Below are 21,300 nucleotides of genomic sequence, written 5' to 3' on the forward strand. Positions count from 1 at the left end.
CTGGTTCCTTCACTGTACACAGCAAAGGCCCCAACAATCAATCCCATCTGGAAGGCAGCTGCATATTGAATCAGCTGTAGATCAGTATTACTCTAGTACCATCAACCAATATTAGGGCTTCATTGTGTGAGGCAGTGGATAAACACAGTGAGAGACTCCCATTCCTGAAGAGCTTTAGGCCAGACCAGACAAAGGTTGCAAGGAGAAATAGGAAAAGTGACTTGCCCAACATGAAACACCAGCTCATTGATAGACCCAGGTCTAGAACCCAACATGCAGCTCTCTTGAGTCCTAGCTGAGTACCCTATTCACTAGACTACACTGCCTCCCAGCACGGCTTTTCCATTTTATGCTTTCCAGGGTTTGCATAGCTCAGAAGGCTGTGAGTATGCTGGGCTGGATATGGAGCTGTCAGCTCTGAAGAGGCCTATAACTATAACGCATTAAACAACTGTAGTATGAAGAGCAATTAAATCAAATTTCCAATTGAAGACAAATTTAGCAAGATTATACTTTAAAAATAGATAGATGCTGCCAGTCATCCTGGAGGACACCTAACATAAATGGTACAATCTCTAGCCAGACAGGGAGACAGAAAACTAGAGGTAAAGCCAGATATTCCCAGCATTACATATAATGGGGAAAATGAGCTTTAAAAGTACCTTTTTTCTATCATCTTGTTTTATTTTTCAAATAGCAAAATATGGTAGTACAGTATGGAACTATATATAGAGACACACACACATGAATTGATATTTATGAATAGTAAAACCCGTATGGACTGATTTTTCAGAGATGTGCACTCAGGGCTCTTACTGCAGTGCTCGGTGAATTTTAAAATATTATCTCGTATTTCCCATTTTTGTTCTTAAGAACTGGTGTGTCAGCTATTTTTAGTAAATCTAATGTTCAGGAAAGTTGCTTGATTGGCAGCTCTGGAGACTGAAGACTTATTTATCCACAAAGCAGGTATAGACTTCTGGGAATGAGAGGGGTTTCAGTCTCCGTGTCCAGACATGCTGGTCTCGTTCCTGGTAATGGTTTTGTGATGTGAACAATGGTCCTCTAGGAACTGAACCAAAACCACCAACTCATTTTCTGTAAGCCACTGAACAGCCATCATCAGATGGCATCAGTTTTCAGCCACTGACAAACTAGACCTGAAAGGCTGCATAGGCCATTCGCGATCTCTTGAATCACCCAGTCTTGTCAGAATTATTGCACCAGTTGACAAATTCATGTAAGAATATTTTCCTGCAGTATAAGAAAAACGTGATGTTTTGTTTGTACAAAGCTGGTCTCCCTCCAATAGATCCTAAGTTTATTGAAAATTCTGGATGCCAATCACAAAGCCCCAGGGAATGCTACCAACTAGGCCAGCTTGAATCTGGGGTTCACAGACAGGGCATGGGAAAGCCCAAGATATAACAGCTGATAATGCAAAGGCAGTCAGCAGATAATTGTGTCTTTTTAACTGGCATATAGCTCTTAAGTCAAATGATTCTGCCTGAGAAGGAAAACAAGCTGAAGAACAAAGATGTTCAAGGCATCCTCTCAGAAATAAGGATCTAAATCTAAACTGTGAGCTTTCCTTATATAATCTAACAATTTATTTCCTGATGGAATCTTTTTAGCTGGTTCTTCACTGCTTTGGTTCATGGGTACGATGTACACCGGTTGCAGCACTGAAACCATAGGTAACCAGAAAGGGAAAACAGTGTATTGAGAAAATTTAGCTAATAAGGTCCTTGAGAGATTGTGTATGCCAAGTAAAAGAGTAGAAATAGATCCTCCTAATGTCTGAATTTATTAAATGTTACTTTGAATGGACAAAAAAATGGCATTGAAAGGAGTTTATCATTTGTTTTGGACTTCATTCTTGGAAAAGCAGGATATGAATATTAGACGTGTGAAATTTTCCTCATCTGTGTTGGAGCAAAGACTTCAGTAGGGATGTAACAACATAGCTGAGGAGAATTTGTCCAAACTGATTTAATGGCCTCCTGGAAACTTAACAGCTCCAGGAAGTAAAAATGGAAGGTAAATGATTCACTTTCTTTTACAGCAACCCTTATTCTTTCATAGTATTCAGGAGTAGGGGTTCCATTCATCATGAGACAGCACAAGCAAACGTTAAAAGGATCTACCACTTTTAAACGGGAGGTGGGAAGGGTGGCATTAGTAGTGATGTTTAACTCCCATCTCTTTCATTCTGACCCAGGGCTGTGAACTTTTTATACAGCCTCATCTGTGATACTATCATGTTTTATCTTTTTCCTGTCCTTGTCAGCTGCTGTTACACAGCAGTATTTATTTATTTTTGCTGAATGCCAGCAGTGCTCTTTGGCTGACTGAATGGTTTGCTCTCACTGATGGCCTATGTCACTTTACATAGCACCCAGCCCTGGCCCTAGTATTCTCAGTACAGGTTTGAACTCAGGTATCCCACTTTCAATACTGAGGTATACTCTACCGTTAAGTAGATCTTTTTTAGTGTAATTGCACACTGAAATACATGCATTCCTTTTAAAATGTAATACTTTACTGTGATTAGCTGTTTTTGGCAAATACTTTTTCAAAGTTGCTGGAAGCTTGACATTCTCTACTGGTATATTAGCTGTGTGGCTTGCAGACAATCATCACTTTAATTCTCTTCATTAGTTGTCTGCTCATGACCTCAGCCATGACCAGCAGGGAACACCCTCCTGGATACTAAGGTTATTCCGTGTTTATGCCGATTCTGGTTTGTAAAAGCCTGGCAAGCCTTGACAAACAGTAGAAATGTTGCTATTAAAAGCATTTACTGGCTAAATCCATGGGTGATGAAATGACGGCTGCAAAAATCACTGGTTTTTTAATAGAAAAAATTATTTGAAAGATAAAGCTGAGCAGCAAAAATCTCATAAAACATTCACCTGAGGATAGAGCTGTGAGCAGCTGGGGAAAATTAGAATCACTGTGAATGTTATACAGGATAATACATTACAGAACATGTCTGCTTTGAATGGGAGCTCTTATGCAAAGAAAAGAGGGAGAATAAAGAGTGGATTCAGCATCGAAATGGTCACATAAATGCAGACAGATGAACAAATTCTGACCCCCTACAGCAGGCCTATGGAATCCAAAAAACGATGGACCACTGTTCTTCTACACAAGCTCAACAGGCTATAAAGAGGTAACGTGGGAAAATTCCACACCCACTATTTGCTGCACTGCAATAAAACATAAGAACATAAGAATGGCAATACTGGGTCAGACCAAAGGTCCATCCAGCCCAGTATCCTGTCTGCCGACAGTGGCCAAATGCCAGGTGCCCCAGAGGTAGTGTGAACCTAACAGGTGATGATTAAGTGATCTCTCTCCTGCCATCCATCTCCACCCTCTGAAAAACAGAGGCTAGGGACACCATTCCTTACCCATCCTGGCTAATAGCCATTAATGGACTTAACCTCCATGCGTTTATCTAGTTCTCTTTTAAACCCTGTTATAGTTCTAGCCTTCGCAACCTCCTCAGGCAAGGAGTTCCACAGGTTGACTGTGTGCTGTGTGAAGAAGAACTTCCTTTTATTTGTTTTAAACCTGCTGCCCATTAATTTCATTTGGTGGCCCCTACTTCTTATATTATGGGAACAAGTAAATAACTTTTCCTTATTCCTTTCTCCACAGCACTCATGATTTTATATACCTCTATCATATTCCCCCTTAGTCTCCTCTTTTCCAAGCTGAAAAGTCCTAGCCTCTTCAATCTCTCCTCAGATGGGACCCGTTCCAAATCCCTAAGCATTTTAGTTGCCTTTCTCTGAACCTTTTCTAATGCCAGTATATCTTTTTTGAGATGAGGAGACCACATCTGTACACAGTATTCAAGATGTGGGCGTACCATGGATTTATATAAGGGCAATAATATATTCTCTGTCTTATTCTCTATCCCTTTTTTAATGATTCCTAACATCCTGTTTGCTTTTTTGACTGCCGCTGAACACTGCGTGAACGTCTTCAGAGAACTATCCACGATGACTCCAAGATCTTTCTCCTGATTAGTTGTAGCTAAATTACCCCCATCACACTGTATGTAAAGTTGGGGTTATTTTTTCCATTGTGCATTACTTTACATTTATCCACATTAAATTTCATTTGCCATTTTGTTGCCCAATCCCTTAGTTTTGTGAGATCTTTTTGAAGTTCTTCACAGTCTGATTTGGTCTTAACTATCTTGAGCCGTTTAGTATCGTTAGCAAACTTTGCAATAGTTGCTGCCTTTGTGTACAAGGGAGGTTAGGGATGATGCAGGATTGGAGTGGAGTTTGATTAATTGGTCTGTGACTACACAGAACTACTTGCCAATGTCCCCCTGTAGGGGGAGCACAAGAGCAGCAGTCACCACTCCAGTATATAGGCTATAGTAACATCTGTGGAGCAGCCGGGGGTCCAAAACTTGCCAAGGGGGAGGATTCCATTCCCCTGACTCCTGTGTGAAGAAATCCCTGTTTAATACTCACTCACTTGGGCGAGGCACTAGGAATTGTCCCAAACAGAGAAAAAAATTACCATATTAAAAAGAAAAAAAAGCAGTAGGGCTATATTTGGTCTAGCAAGTAAATGGGTGTTACTTGGCTGAGTTGATTTCACCGAATATTGTGAGAAACAATGACACATTTCTGAGAGGTGATGAATGGCAATATACTGTAGGGGGTATGTACTTCAGTTAAAGGAAAAGAAACCTTTATACAGTGGCGGCTGACACAGGGCAAGCTACTTATGCAAAGGCCTAGCAGGGAATGAGTACTTCCTGATCAAGACGGACTGCTACAATGTATGCTGGGTGATTTTAGCTAGTTGATGTTTTACAGTAGCTAATTTGCTGATATTTTGGGTGACTGGCATTGTATCTGGCTGGCCAGCTGACTCTTTGTCTCAAACTCTATAATGCAACATGGAAACATTCACAACCAGTAAGGAGTTACTTGGCAAACATAACATTGACAGTGTGGAAAAGACGTATTTCACATGATGAGTGGGCTGGTTTGTATACTCTACTACTAAAGATTATTGGGGAGAAACTGTGACAATAGTGCACGTGAATTTGTACAAGTCAACAAAGAAATGCAAGGGGTGACAGCAGAATGTGATGCAAGGATCCATGGAACAATACAGAAAAAATATTATACCCTGAAAACATAACAGCTAAATGAACTGATACCAGAATGAGGATCACATACAGAATGATAATTTTTGCATATATATCTATGCAAAATCATAGTAATCATAACACTAATCATAGCAACTATTTAGTTTAATCCAGCGAGGACTAGATTTTCAAAATTAGACATAGGCAAATGCTTGAATGAGCCTATTTTATGTATGCAACTATGATGTGTGTGCACATGCAAGTAGCTGAATTGTGCATGCACATCTGATATTTCTGTTTGAAACTTAGGGCTTGTCTAGATGGGGGTTTAATCCAGATCAAATTGAGTTAATCCAGTTTAAAAATGCTTGTGAACACACAATGCAATCCATCGCTGTGCACTAACTTCACATTTCTTGTGAGCTCTGGAATCCTCCTGTAAAGTGGACTGGGATTGCTTCAGATTGAATTACTTTGGTCTATTGTTCGTGTGGATGCAATTGCTGAGCACCACTTTTTGCATGCTTCCAATGGCGATCCCACAGTGCTTTGCAGGTCAATCATTACTGACCTGTCCATTTTCCTGTGTGAGCTCCCTGCTCTGGGTGTCAGCTTCCCAAGATGAACCCTGGTGCGGAGCAAGATTTTGCCCATTTGCTCCTAGATCCTAGTGTACTATTCTTGTAGTACAACCACTCTAGCATTCCAGAAGCCCCACTACATGCCTCGTGCAGCTGCATGGAGCCATGCTGAGATCCTGGATCTTATCAATGGGGAGAAGCGTTTGTTCAGGAAGCTCTTGTGGCCAGCCACTGAAATAAAGACCTCTTTGTGGACATTGCAAAGCAGATGTCTTGACAGGAAGCTACACAATTATAGCACAACCTGTCCCAGACACCATTCAGATCCTGCAGCCTGCACTCCCCTGGCCCCTCCCCAAGGTGAGCCAGCAAAGCCCATCAGAAGATGAGCAGGAGGATGCAGGAGATGAGCTGTCCCCTGAGAGCCAGGATCTTTTTGGGACTCAGGACCCTGACAGCTGGAAAGCCAGCCCCAATCCTGCACTACTGCAATGAAACCAAATTGCTGCCCTGCATCAGCTGAGCCCAAGTCCCAACCAGAAACCCTGGATGGGACTGAAGAGGCAGATCTTGTGGAGGGAGCTTCAGCATGTAATTACCTATCTTTACAATTTATTACTATTGTGCTATGCTGCCATTCTGGCTTGGGTTCTGGGAGCCCCATGATCACAGCCATTGTAGGTGGATGTGAAATAGGAGCCCTTCGGAGTATTCAGCCCCTGCCTCCCTTGGCCCACGCTGTCCATTCAGCCCCTCCCAGGCCTGTTTCCAAAATGCTGGCTGCTCCACATGGCAATTGCCCTCTGTGATATACTAAAACCACAGCTATTCGCTGTTGAGAGGGCTAAAGTATGGAGAGCACTTGCCCATCTGCCTATTTTCCTATTTCCTTTTCCTCATCTGTCCTGAATAGTGAAATACCCCCATCCCCTTTTGGCTGTCTCAAAATGGCAGCCCTCAGCAGGCACAACTGCAGTCTCTAGTCCAGTGATTCTCAAACTTTTGTACTGGTGACCCCTTTCACATAGCGAGCCTCTGAGTACAACCCCCATTATAAATTTAAAACACTTTTTTATATATTTAACACCATTACAAAGCAGGGTTTGGGGTGAAGGCTGACAGCTCGCAACCCCCCATGTAATAACCTCGTGACCCTCTGAGGGGTCCCGACCCCCAGTTTGAGTACCCCTGCTCTAGTCTGTCCTCCCTCCAGTGGCAGATTTGAATAACAAAAGCATTAATTTATGCAAAATTCAACAGCTTATTGAGCCAGGGTTTACTGTGATTAGAGGAAAAGTTTGGTTAGTGCTTATAGCTTGCATGAGGTGTAAATTAGCATTGCATGTCCAGTAAAGGCACAAACAATACCGCTCCCTGCTGAGGTACAAATGCACTGGCACCACACATTGTAGCTAACAATCATTGCAGGTTCTTATCTGTTTTTCTCTGCACTTTTTCTGTGTCTGCCAGGGAGATATAGCAGAGCTTAAGACTGAGGAATTGCTCTGTTTTGTTGGAATAGCCCATCATTCCTGATGTAGCTTACAAGCCCCTCCCACTCCAGCAGCACTACTGGGAGGACCATCCTGGTGAATAAACTCATAGCCTCTCTTGCTGGTCTGACTTTGCCTTAGACCATTCTCTGCCTCCTAGTCACCCGCCTCAGTGTAAGACTGAGACCACTTCCCATTCTTGGGGGAATCTCAGAGATGGTAAGCATCTCAGGGAGATAATCACACATACATATGAAAAATGCTATAATAGCCTGTCTGGAATATAAACAATAAGCAACTATTTTTTTCCAAACTCCCACAGCCATAGGGCTTGCAGTGGCCAGACCAACAAGTGCCTCTATGAACTGCTGAGAGACGGGCCACCTGATGGGGTGAAAAAGGAAGACTTGGGATGAGATGTTTTCAGAACTCATGGCAGAGTCCCAGAAGAAAACCAGACTGACTGGAAGTTGGAGGCTGTATATGAGGACCCAGAAGGAGAAAGAAACACAGCGCTCCCAGGAGATCATGGCAGTGGCCACAGACAGCATCGCCATGGCCAAGGAGAGCATGAAAAAAGGGAGATGCAGAGGCAACTCATGGACATTATCCTGAGGCATAATGCTCTCCTCCAAAACATTCTTCTGGTCAGCCCTGCAGTCCCGTAATCTGGGACCCAGCCAACACCTTCAGCCCCTGGACAATACTGGATGCTGGGACCAGCAGCAACGCCTTCCTACCGGACCCTTGCAGCAGTGCTCCCTGTGGTCATTCCCCTCTCAGAACCAATCTCTGGGCATCAAAAACACTGGCACTTGGGAGCACAGCTCCTTTCAGCCCTGCAACATCCGTGAAAATGTTGAGCCACTGCACTCAACCCCAGATCCCACATGAACTAGAGGGAAGTTGTATACGTACCTGTAAATTTAGCCTCTCCCCCCACCAAAAATAATTGTTCTATTTGCAGTGTTCTTACTGTTGCACTTTCTGTTTTGTTTGCACTGTTGTTTTAATTAAAGGTTGGTTTATAGTTGGTTAGTTGGTTCCATCAAACCTTTATATGGGTTTTTTTATTTTTCTGTCATAATAAAAACCATTTACAAAGCATCAGTTATGTGTCATCGTTGGCTTTAACTCAGAAATTTCTTTAAATAAAGCTGACATAATTCATAGAGTTTCACAAAAGTACATGGGGAATGTTCCATTACCATCACCCATACATACTACACCAGTGCTCACAATGTATCTATCCCAACACTCCACTCCACAGGCTAACATGTTCAGGCATGAGATTCAAAATATGAACAATGGACTTCCGTGACAGCATTCCCCCAGGTGTTAGCGTTTTCTATCTGGCTGCTCAAACCACCGAGCAAGTCTCTGCACCTCTGCTTCCAACCCATCCAGAAGGCTTTCTCCTTTACTCTCACAATATTCTGCAGAATGCAACATGCAATTATAATGGTCAGAATGGTGTTTTTTTTGTGATGCTTCCATCCTATTCCATAAACAGTGCCAAATGCACACTTGACCATCATTCTGCAACTGCTCAGGCAATAGTTAAATCGTTTATTCCTTCTGCCCAAGCAACCTGTATATGGCTTATTAGCTAGGGCGTGAGAGGATAAGCTGGGTATCCCAGAATAATTGGAACAATCTCCACACCATTAATGTCCACAGTAGTCTTTGGGGGCAACCGTTCTTTCTCCATTAATTTAAATAGAAACAAGTTCCAAAAGATCCTAACATTGAGGACCCTTGCAGACCATCCTGTATTTATGTCTGTAAACCACCCCCGTCCCCATCCCCTCTCCAGTGATGGTCAACCAGTTCTTGGAGCACCAAGGCAAAATACCCTTTTCTGTTTATAAATTCTGTGCCCTGGCAGGGAACCAGTGGGGAGGGAGGGTAAGGGGGGCAGTGATAGGTATGTGGAGTCCATCAGTAGCCCAAGTACAGTTTGGGAACCCCATATGTGCAAAGCCATTAATCTTCTGAACATTACCCAGCTTTATGAGCTGGTTTGACAGTACCAATGGCTTAGCCGACCTTCATGAGAATGGAATGGCCCCAAAAGTTGATCTCCCCATGTCAAATTCATTGACTACAGACTGGCAGCGGGTTGGGGTAACCAGTTTCTTGATGCAATGGTGACCTGTTTCTCCATGGGTATTGGGCAACACATGTTAGGACACTGTTGCTGAAGCTCCTAAGTCATCTCAAGCAAGATAGCCCTTCCTGTCCTGAAGTTCTTTCACCACTGCTGGTTGTCCCAGGTCTTCAGAACAATCCTCTCTCACCGCTCCATGCTGGTTTCCTGGGCCCAGAAATGGTGCTGAATGCTGTGTAGGTGATCCAGGAACCAGTCCTTTCTCACCACTCCATGCTGGTTTCCTGGGCCCAGAAATGGTGCTGAATGCTGTGTAGGTGATCCAGGAACCAGTCCTTTCTCACCACTCCATGCTGGTTTCCTGGGCCCAGAAATGGTGCTGAATGCTGTGTAGGCGATACAGGAACCAGTCCTCTTGTTCCAATAGCTCAGCATTGTCCTGTTCTTCCTCCTTGTCCTGCTGCTACCAACACAGAGTATCCCATGCTGCTGGAGGAGCTGCACTGCTGCTGTAGAATATTCTCCTATGTCAGCTTCATCCATCTGGTGGTGTAACAGGAGAAATCCAATGCTGAAGTTTTCCAGCTTTGACTGCTGTAATACAGCTCACACAGCCTCTGCATATTCATGCTTATCACCATAGCAGAGTGGGACATTGTAGGGTCTGTGCTGGCAGATAGCAATTTGAAAATGGCATGAGCCTGCCCAGAAAGGAAGCACTGGTGGAGACAACAGAAACATGAGATCTTTTAAAAACATTTGAACCCACCTGGCTTCCCACAATTCACAGTGAAAACAATCCCAAGATGCACACTGCTCAGCAGTGAAGCAAGGGACCATGTAATACCCCCTGAGAACTTGACGTTCTCAGTTGGCAGCAAAACGCCACCATGCATTCACATGATTCCAAAACAGAGTCAAATTTGGATTTAAATAATACCTTTTCTATACATGGTATTCCAAACAGTCTTACAATAAACAGGTAGACACTGGAAGTAGTAGTGTAGTGATATAAAAACATGGTGAGCATTGTGTGCTCCATAACAGCATACACAGCCCCTTGGATATTTGAAAAAGTTTTACTGAAAGAAGATCTGCTGTCCAGAATCTGGGGGTTATCCTCAGCTCTTTTAAACGGTGCCAGGAGATCTTTAACTTCCACCTAGCTATTCATTAGAGACAGGTAGAAGGAGCCTTAGTTCAATATCTTATCCAAAGTCAAAAACTGATAAACTGGAGCTGAGACCACCTCCTTTACTCCAGACATCTGCCTAGTCACCTAACTCCATTGGATCTCATCACAGGACAAGAATAAGAAGCTTTTCATCCATTAGGGACAGATTTTCCTACACAGTATTTGTGTCTTTATTCCCTCAGATTTTTCACATCCTTGTTGGAGAGCTCCAACTTTTTAGCCCTCTCTTCTGAGCTCTCTTCCACATGCAGTAGGCTTTTCTGTGCCTTCCTCTGGCAGGCGTGTTGCAAATGCAGGAAGTCATGTAGGTTCTCAGATCCAGCCAAAAAGAAGAAGGTTGTTCTGAGGTCAGTGGATCACTAGTGAGCAGGTGGTGACAGGACTGAGTCTGAAATAGTACTCTCCACTCTGCAAACAGAGGCTAAGATTTTCAAAAGTGACTAGCAATTTTGGCACCTTAAAGGGGCCTGATCTTTTAGCGCAACTACCCTCTGGAAATCAGGCCTCTTCAAGGTGTACCGAGTTGGGCACCCAAAATCACCAGTCACTTTTGGAAGTTTTGGCTAAAGAGTGCAGTATCCACTATCCCCCCACTCCAAGGTATTTTCCAATAAGTGTCATGCTTTTTTCAGGGCAGAGTGTTATTTGCAATGATGCATAATGCACATGCATGGGATAGGTGCATGTGCACTGGTAATGTGGTTTTTGAGCATTTCAGAGTGGAAGTAAATCCAAAGTCACTAACTGTCTCAGTAGTATTGTGAGTCTCATGATATTTGGTGTTTTTTCTTAAAGCCTTGTCTCCTGCAGCAATGAGACCCTAAATGCATTTTTTTAAATCATGATTTTTAAGCAAGTCTCATGATTTTGGGGAGCCTGATTCATGATTTTTGAACACATGGGATTGTCATTATTGTAAATCGCATGCTTTTATTTTTGTTTTCCCTCTAGAATATTAAACACTGTCATTTGCCAGAGTGAGGTCAGCCATATCTCAAACTGTGCTGTGTCGCTGCTCTGGTTCTGGGCCTGATTAACCCCACAATGTCCTGAGATAGTCACTCAGCACTTTTCAGCTGGATCATATCATACTATGTTACCTGAGTGTCCACTCTGGATCTGCTCTCTCCTGTTTAAAAGCACCTCTCTGCCCACTGGCATTATAAATGTATTTAAATAAGCTGCCCAAGCCTTTAGCTTTCTTTACAAAGTAGTGACATTCCATTGTTAGGCAATGGCAAGCATGGCATGTCTTTGAAACCACTTTAAGACTTGCTCAGATCTATTTTTCCCAGTAAGTCCCCCTTGTATACTGTGGCAATTAAGTCTTTCAGACCCTCCCAGCAGCATAGCTAGACGATTATAAATTGGGTTTCTTGTTTAGATTTAAAGTGGGATTGTATCTTCCCCTCACCTCATAGATTAGTAAACCATGAAAATGGCATTTACTCAGTATCTGTGAAGGTGGCCCGGCAGTTCCACTTACAAGGCTTTAGAATGAGGTGTTGAGATTTCCACAGTGGTGGGTGGGTGAGTGATCCCTACAAACGGTCTGATTTTCAAATATTTCGTGTGATGTCCAGATTTCCTATTTACCTGTTCATGTTGGCTCTTTGATGCATAAAACTAACATTTCCATAGTGAAGGGCTGATCGGGATCCTATTTAGTTACCCATGTTGAAAATTGGGTTTCTTTTCAGTTAGGCTCTGTCAGAAGGAAAGGGCCATATGTAAAAGTTAAGTTATTGTTTTAGCTAAGAACTGAACATGACCAGGAATAATCATTCTTTGTACTTCTCAACATGTTCCATCTGATCTCAAAGCACTTGGCAAACAGTAATGCATTTAGCCTCACAGTGGCTTAGTCAGGTAGGTAAATATTATTATCCTTCAGCTACAGGTGGGGAAACTGAGACACAAAGGCCAGATCCTCAAAGGTATTTAGCTGCCTAACTCCCATTAGCTGTTCATTGAGGATCTGGCTCAAAAGCATTAAGTGACTTACACAAGGTAATACAAAAAAGGCTTGTGGGAGAGCCAGGAATAGAACCCACAACCTGGCATCCACTCAGCTACAAAACCATCCTTAGGGCTCCTATAGCTGCTACTATAATAGTAGCTGTAGCTTCTTGAGACCACTAAATAAATAAATGTAATGTGATTTCATTTTGTTTAGCTCCTCTAGTTTATCTGCTCATATCATTTGTAGGAGATGTGTGGTAGAATAAAACTAACGCCTTTCATAAGTTAGGGAGGAAAAATTAAAACAAATTTAAAATAGATGGTAAATTTGAATGATATTGTAAAAGTTGTATTGAAACTTGGAGCAGTTTCAAATGTTATTTTTAACCATAGACATTTAGCTCTTATGGGAAACAAAACTTAAAAGGACAATTATAATTAGGTCACATATTGAGAAACTTATTACATTTTGCTATAGATGATCCCAGGAGAATGTAACACGATGATTTTTTAAAAAATTAAGATTCAGTCATGTTTCTTCACTTTTCTAGATAGAATACTGTTCAAAAAATAAAATACAGTAGGAGAGAAATGTGTTTCGTATTACTAAGTACTTCAGACTGTGAAGCAACAAATATTGGATGGGAAACTTGAGGACAGAAAACATGATTTATGTTTCATTTTGTGCAGAAATACACAATATTATGCCAGCAGCTGTCCTTGAGTTTGCTCACTATGTGGGCAGACCAGATATACTGATTAGCATTGATATAATGTTTGACAACTTTCAAGCACCACTATACAAACATTAACCATTTCCATTAACCTCTTCTCTAAAATGGAAATATCAATAATACCTACTTCACAAGGGTGCAGTAGGTATTATTGATATTTCCATTTTAGAGAAGAGGAAACTGAGACAAAGATGTCAAGTGATTTGCTCAAGGCTACAGAACAAGTCAGTATCAGAAGTGCAATTAGGACTCAGAAGTTTCTGGCTTCTATCCCATGGTCACTTCAGTAGAACACAGTGCTTCTCACATATGAGAAGTATACATTTCAGAGATAGCTAAGCAGGAAACTCTTTATCTGTCTATAGAAGAGACCATTCGGCTGATGTGGAGTATTGATTTAGTACTGATCTGGAATTTCTCATTTGATTTATTACTTGATTTGTTACTGTAAGACACATTGTCTCTTCTGTTTCTAACTTTAGAGTTGCTGGTTTTTGTAGGAAATTCAGTGGTTTGACTGGGACTCTCAGCAAGTTAGGAAGATTCATTTTTTGAAGTCAGACATGTGAACTGTAACTCCCAATTAAATCTAGTAAAGCAGAGGTGGAACTGGGCCTGCACCACTTCGGTAGAATCTGAATCCACACTTTCACAGAGATTGGAGTATATGGACCTGTGGTTTTGTTTGTTTGTTTTGGTTCAGACCCACCTCTATAATAAAACAAAGTGAATTAAATTGAACAAGTCTCCATTTATATCAGACCAGATCCAGGCCAGGTGCAATGGGAAGGCATGGGCCAAGCCATCCAGGAGCACTCAGAGAAGATTAGCAAGACATAATGGCAAAAACACCATGGTCCCAAATACACAGCTTTTTGGAAGTGGGTGCTTGAAAGCTGATCCAGTCGCTCCCCTTCAAAATATAACAGGTGTAGATTTGGAGCAAGATCCCGTACTTCTTTGCTGCTCTAACATACTGCAAGAGATACACAAGGTAAGTCAGTGACAAAAGGAGAATGAGATTTCCCATCTGTCAGCCACAATGCCTGTGTTTCCTGTGTTTGAAAAAATAGGTGGAACAAGACATACATTCCTGAGGTGAACAAATAGCCTGCGCTTGGAGCGTAAGACAATTTGCTCAAGATTAAGTGGTCTGAGTCAACCTACTCCGGTTATATCATATAGTAAAAAGTGGATCTGTGTTACCATGAAAGTTACCATCCATGTTATAGCTACCCATGCTCATGAGCTGACCTCCTTTCTGCATTTGTACAACTTATATGACACAGAAGTGCTGCCACAAGTTCTTTCTGTCAGACCTAGGAGGATTTATGGTCATTAGATTGTTCATAATTCACTGTAAATGACTATCAGTTAGTGAAACTGTCCTCCACTTTCACACCAATAATTGGTATCCACCCATAGCAATAGGTTCCTACCATAAACCATGTAGCCTGAATTCCCAATGTAAATTGTTATTATTTATGTAATTCATAGAATCATAGATTCCAAGACCAAAAAGGACCATTGTGATTATGTACACTGACCTCCCATATTACACAGGCCATAGAAATTACCTGAAATAATTCCTGCTTGACTCATAGGACTAGAAGGGACCTCAAGAGGTCATCTAGTCCAGTCCCCTGCACTCATGGCAGGGCTAAGTATTACTTAGACCAGGGGTGGGCAAACTTTTTGGCCCGACGGCCACATTGGGGTTGCAAAACTGTATGGAGGGCCGGGTAGGGAAGGCTATGCCTCCCCAAACAGCCTGGCCCCTACTCCCTATCTGTCCCCTCCCACTTCCCACCCACTGACTGCCCCCCTCAGAACCTCTGACCCATCCAACCCCCACTGTTCCTTGTCCCCTGACCTCCCCCTCCTGGGACCACCTACCCCTAACTGCCCCCCTGGAACCCTACCCCCACCCAACCCCCCCTTCTCCCTGTCCCCTGACCCCTATCCGCACCCCCGCCCCCTGACAGGCTCCCTGGGACTCCCACGCTTATCCAATCCCCCTGTTCCCCGTCCCCTGACTGCCCCCACCCAGAACCTCTGCCCCATCCAACCACCCCCTGCTACCTATCCCCTGGCTGCCCCCCGGGACTCCCTGCCCCTTATCCAACCCCCTGTCCCTGGCCCCCTTACCATGCCAGCATGTCTGGCAGCTGCGCAGCCCGGCCAGAGCTAGACACGCTGCAGCTCTGCTTGGCAGGAGCACGGTGCTCCGCCACCCAGAGCACTGCCCACGCGGCGGCGTGGCTGCGGGGGTGGGGGGACAGCAGGGGAGGGTCAGGGGGCTTTTCCTAATGTCCAACCTAAACTCCCTTGCAGCAATCTTTTTGAAAAATATGCAGTCTTGATTTAAAAATTGCCAGTGATGTAGAATCCCGTGGCAAATTGTTCCAGTGGTTAACTACCTACCTTCACTGTTGAAAATTTACGCCAATCCGAATTTGTCTAGCTTCATCTTCCAGCCATTGGATCATGTTATACCTTTGTCTGCTATATTGAAGAGCCAATTATCAAATTGTTGTTCCCCCTATAGGTACTTACAGAGTGTGATTAAATCACCCCTTAACCTTCTCTTTGTTCAACTAAATAGATTGAGCTATTTGAGTCTTTCACTATATAACACATGTTTTCTAACCCTTTAATCATTCTCATGGCTCTTCTCTGAACTCTCTCAATTTATCAACATCCTTATTGAATTGTGATCACCAGAACTGGACACAGTATTTCGGCAATGGTCGTACCAGTGCCAGATACATAGGTAAAATAACCTCTCTACTACTATTCGAGATTCCCCTGTTTGGGTATGCAAGAATCCAGTTAGCCTTTTGGCCACAGTGTTTCACTGGGCGCTCATGTTCAGCTAATTGTCCACCATGACCCCCTAATCTTTCTCAGAGTCACTGCTTTTTAGGATAGAGTCCTCCATCTTGTATGTGTGGCCTATATTCTTTGGTGAATTGCAGCTGTTTTTCCAAGCTGTGTAAGCACTTCTAATAGGCTCTAATTCCTAGTAGTGTTTTGCCTACAGAGCTTCCAGTTCAGAGCCAACAAAAGGGACAAATCCCCAGTGTTTCAAGTACACAGTAAATTCTTTGTTAAATGTGGTTCAAACAGTCACTTGTTAATGCCTTAACATATGCATTTTCCTACTAACTCAGTTTATTAATATACAGGTATGCAATGGATAGCAAACAGTCACTGCAGGTCATATCCTAAGCTAAAGATCTACTCATGGACATCTCCCCTCCCAGCTTCCCCGATCCGGTCCCTTACCTTGTCTCCCGTAGCTATAAAGCTGGTTACATGAAGAAGTATTATTGGGAGGAAAATATTTAATGAGATAAATGAAAAGAAATTCATTATAACATGATGAGTGCAACTGCTTAGCTGAATCCCTCTCCCCCCTACTTGTTGTTATAGCTGTGCGGCTTATTTGCTCTCCTGGGTGTGGAGCTTTACATTTATTACAGTTGAGGCCCTGTGTACACCACAAACTTTGGTCAATGCAAATTATGTTGGCATAAAGTTGCCTAAAGTATTGTATCGCTCGTGCGTGTGCATACTTGCCTGCTTGAATTGGCGCTGCATGAACTCACCAGGAGTACTTCTGGCAATACAAAGTGCAGTGCACCATGGGTAAGTATACCAGTGTGTCACATGCTGTTGTCCAGGACAAAGCCTTCTGGGAAGTTGTTGCAATGTGTTGTGGGATAGAAATGATTTGCCCAGAGATCTAGGGGTCAAGTTTTCAGCATGCAATTTTCTCCATCCCATCCATATCCCAACATTTTTACACTTTTTCTTAAATCCCACAAAGCCACACAGCTTCGCTGTCAGCTGTTTTACAGAAGCACAGAGCCCGCACAGCTCTGCACTATTCTCATGAATGTTGCAAACACAGGATGAACGATCCCCTGGAATTTGCAGACCTGCAGAAGACCTGTAACAATGGGGGACATGAGGATTTCTTTGAAGACAGATTGTTAAGGGATACAGTGAAAAACAATTCAAAACAAAACAATGACTTGTTGGTGGCATTCATGGAGCAGCTGCAGACAGTGGAGTGCCGCTTCTGGGATCACACCATAATGCAGGTTTGGGATGAGGAGCACGGGCTGCAAAACTTTTGCATGTGAAAGGCCACATTCCTGGATCTGTTTTTCTGAGTGTGCCCCAAATCTCCAGCACAGGGACAACAGAATGAGAGCTGCACCAACAGTTGAGAAATGAGTGGCAATCACACTCTGGAAGCTTGGAATGCTGGATTGCTATTGGTCTGTGAGAAGTCATTCTGGAGATGGAAAGGCCACTGTGTGAGGGCTGTTTATCATACAAGTGTGTAGGGCCAATAATCATGTCCTGCTGTGCAGGATGTGAGTCTTGGCAATGTGGAGGACATAGTGGATGGATTTGCAGCAGATGGGGTTTCCTAACTATGATGGGGTGATAGACAGCATGCACATCCTGATTTTGACTCCAGCCCATCTTGCCACAGAGTACATTAACAGAAAGAGCTATTTTTCTGTGGTTATACAAATTTTGGTGGCTCACCAGGGATGCTTTACTGACACCAACATTGGCTGGTCAGGGGAGGTGCATGATGCTCTCATCTTTAAGAACACAGAAAGCTGCAGGCAGAGACATTCTTTCCCAACCAGTGGATTACCATTGATGACATAGAAATGTCCGTAGTGATTCTGGGGGACCCAGCTTACTCTGGCTCACGAAGCTATACACTGGCCACCACGGAAAGATTCACCCACTGGCTCAGCAGGGGCAGAATGACAGTTGAATGTGTTTTTGGTAGATTGAAGGGATGCTGGCAGTGCTTACTCACAAGATTGGAGCTCTGTGAGAAAAATATCCCAATGGTTATAGCTTCCTGTTGTGTCCTGCATAATATGTGTGAGACAAAGGGGGGGGGGAAGTTGCCATTGGAGTGGAGGGCAGAGGTGGAGTGGCTGTCTGCTGAGTTTGAACAGCCAGACATAAGGGCCATTACAAGAGCCCAATGGGAAGATACGTGGTTGGGGGAGGCTTGACTGCTCTCTTGCTCTGAAGGTTGTTGGCTATTCGGAATTGTATAGTGCTTGGTGTACATTTATACATATAACACTACGTCCTAATGAATCTATGAATTATTTGGTACTGGCTGTACATTTATAATTATTAGACCATTTCACTGAAACTATTAATTATTAAGCTGCTGTTCAGTTAGACACATATGCTGGGGTGTTTTCTTGAGCCTATGAGTTCTGTGGTGCTGTACATGTATAAGGACTGGCTGCTCTGTGTACTGCTATACATTCTGCAATATGCATGGTGAACTAATAAAGATGGCTTTATTTTCAAAAAAATATCGAGTGACAAAAGCAGTGCAAAAACACCCAATGTGCAAACAAGAAAAGAACAATACAATACAAACTTCCAACATAAGTTAATGGAATGGAACTTAAAAATTAGAAAAGCAACAGACATTTCTGTCCATTTCAGTGCACAAATGCAGTCCATTTTGATTATACATATACTGACCAGTGAGAGGCATGGTTGGTGTATGTGAAGCTGTGGTTGTCCTTACTGTCCCTCAGCATGGAGTTGTAGGCTAGGGATGCAACTCATGATGCCATGTGGAATGTTGTGGGGTGTAAGGAGCTGCTACCACGGAGTTCTCCAGGACCGCAAAAGATGGAGAGTCCATGATTGTTGGACCTGTAGGTCGACTAGAGTCTGCAGCATTTGTGTTTATTGCTTGAAAAGCCATATTATGTCCTGGTGCATCATCGTCTTCTTTTCCTGCTGGGATCCCTAGGTCTTTCTCCATTTTCTCCTGCCCTCTCTGTTCCTCTGCATGCTGCCTGTCATGTTGGCCCACCAGCGTCTGATGCAGCACTGGCTTTCAGGGTCTCACTGAACATATCCTCCCTAGTCCTCTTCCTTATCCTCTTCCTCGGGGTCAGGTGTTCCTCACATGTGTGTGTGGGGGGGGGCACCTCTCAAGGCCGCAATGGTAGCAGCTACAGATATAAGCATCAGACGTATTGTTGGATTTACAGGCACAGTGGAAAGTGAAAGATGAGGGAAGGGAATGTTGAAACTTATGCCCATAAAATGTGTAAATAAGACATGATTATTGACACTTCAGCTTTGGGGTGCCTCTGCACAGCACTGCTCTCCAGTCCCAGCAATGGTGAGTATGGCCCACCAGGGGACTAGGGGGAAGAGGGAAGGAGAAAGGCATTAAGATTTTTGGTTTCATGGAACAAAGTTTTGGTCCCTATTTCCATGGGTACGAGCATAGGGCAGTGGCACTGAACATTGGCACCATTTCCCCCAGATGTTGGTAGTTTTAGCTGGTATCTCACTCCTGAGAGTAACAAAGGCACAGAGTGCACATCTGCTGCTGGTGTTCCAAAGCTGCCTGAGCCCGTATGCCACTAGCCTGTTTATTGCAATGGTGCCAGCCAAAGTTATCACTGAGTGGCTATCGTCCCTTGAACCCTTTGGGAGAGGATTGCAGAGTATGTCCATGATAGTTTCATTGAGATCTCTCAGGAGGTTACAGGGGATATCCCTATATATAAATAAACTGCTTGGCATGTCCCCCCTCGCCCTGGTTAACCCTACAGGGAAACGAAAAGCAGATGGCAACTCTACTCTGTGTGTTGTACCACTCCCCCCACCTTCTCATATGAGTAAAACAATGAAAAGTCAATTCCTGTGTCTTGTTAATAGGCCAGGCGCCATCTTTACATTTACGCATTGTAAGGGAAAATGCATATACGCACTTACCCGAAGTGCCTTCCCCTTCCCTTGGCTCATCTCTGCTCGGCTGGTGAGACTGGATAGACTGCAGCAGTCTCAAGCAAGTCCTGCCTCACAGCATAGCTAGACCCTTACCCCCCTCCCCCGAGTCTCCCACCTTGCCCCCTTCACTGTTCATGGCAGGGGTCCCTGTCTCAGACTCCTCTGAGGTATCCCTGATGGTCTGTAAGGTGGTGGCCAAGTGGCATGCAGCTCATTGTAAAAGTGTCAGGTCTGCGGCTCAGCACCCGGTCTGTTGTTGGGCTCCCTGGCCTTGTGGCATGCCTGGTGCAGCCCCTTCACTTTCACACAGCACTGCTGCTGATTGATCCCTGTCATACCCCTTCACCTGCATCCCCTGTGCAATCTGTTCGTAGATGTCCACATTTCTACAGCTGGTCTATAGCTGTGCCTGCACAGTCTCATCACCCACAGGCCTAGGAGACCCAATACCCCCTGTCTACTCCAGGCAGGAGCACATCTAGTGCATGGAGCTAGCATGATCAGTAGCACACCAGGGAGAGCTGCTAGGTGTGCTCGTCAAGCTGGAAAAGGCATTTCTAACATGCAAGAGGTGTTTTAAGGAGGGCGATGGCTTCCGGTCTTCATCCCGCCCAGGCAGTGGAGTTCACAATTGTGACCAGAGCAGTCAGTGTCAGGCATTGTGGGACAGCTGCTGGAGATCTGTAATGATCGACATAGGTCACGCAGTGTCTCCACTCGCACTGTGTTGGCAGTTGTTGATTGACTATGGCTCAGTGCCATTTGAGGAGAAGGTTTTACTGTGTTGCTTTAAACGGGGCACTTACATTGGCCAGAGACAAATTTGAGTGTACACAAATTTGTTGATGCAAGGCAATTTACATCAACCTAACTTTGTGGTGTAGGCCAGGATTCGCCCCTGGGTTCCCTGGATCCACCCCACTGCTCTCTCACACCAGTCACTTTGCTATTTGTTTCTGACCTCCAGCGTGTTTGCTCACCTCTCCTTCAGTTCCAGGGATCTCAGAAAATGTGATCTGTTGCAGACTGAGCTGAGCCAAAGATGGTTAAGTACTGCATTTAGCGCAACAAATGATTTGTAAAGGAGGATAATTGGTGGTCAGGAAAATCCATAGTCCTGTGCTGTAGAGCTTCTTAGGGTGAAATAAACAAAACAAAACAAGTGCACAATATGTGCAGAACTTCTACCAAATGCTTAAATCCCATTGATTTTAATTGGCATTGGATGAGGCACTAGCTGCTAAAAGGTCCAGGTTACTGAGTCACAAATAACTATCT

At 43.7% G+C, this 21,300-nt stretch overlaps 1 long non-coding RNA gene across 1 annotated transcript in view; it reads left to right on the forward strand.

The window, feature by feature from the left end:
- LOC112060214 (uncharacterized) overlaps nt 1-8,302 on the forward strand; it is a 33,335-nt gene extending 25,033 nt beyond the window's left edge. Inside the window, exon 5 of the long non-coding RNA XR_010598031.1 lies at nt 7,525-8,302. This is a non-coding gene — a long non-coding RNA (uncharacterized LOC112060214). The remainder of the gene's footprint in view (nt 1-7,524) is intronic.
- Nucleotides 8,303-21,300: the final 12,998 nt, after the last annotated feature.

The sequence above is a fragment of the Chrysemys picta genome, chromosome 2 (genome assembly GCF_011386835.1).
Source record: "Chrysemys picta bellii isolate R12L10 chromosome 2, ASM1138683v2, whole genome shotgun sequence".
Lineage (NCBI taxonomy): Eukaryota > Metazoa > Chordata > Testudines > Emydidae > Chrysemys > Chrysemys picta.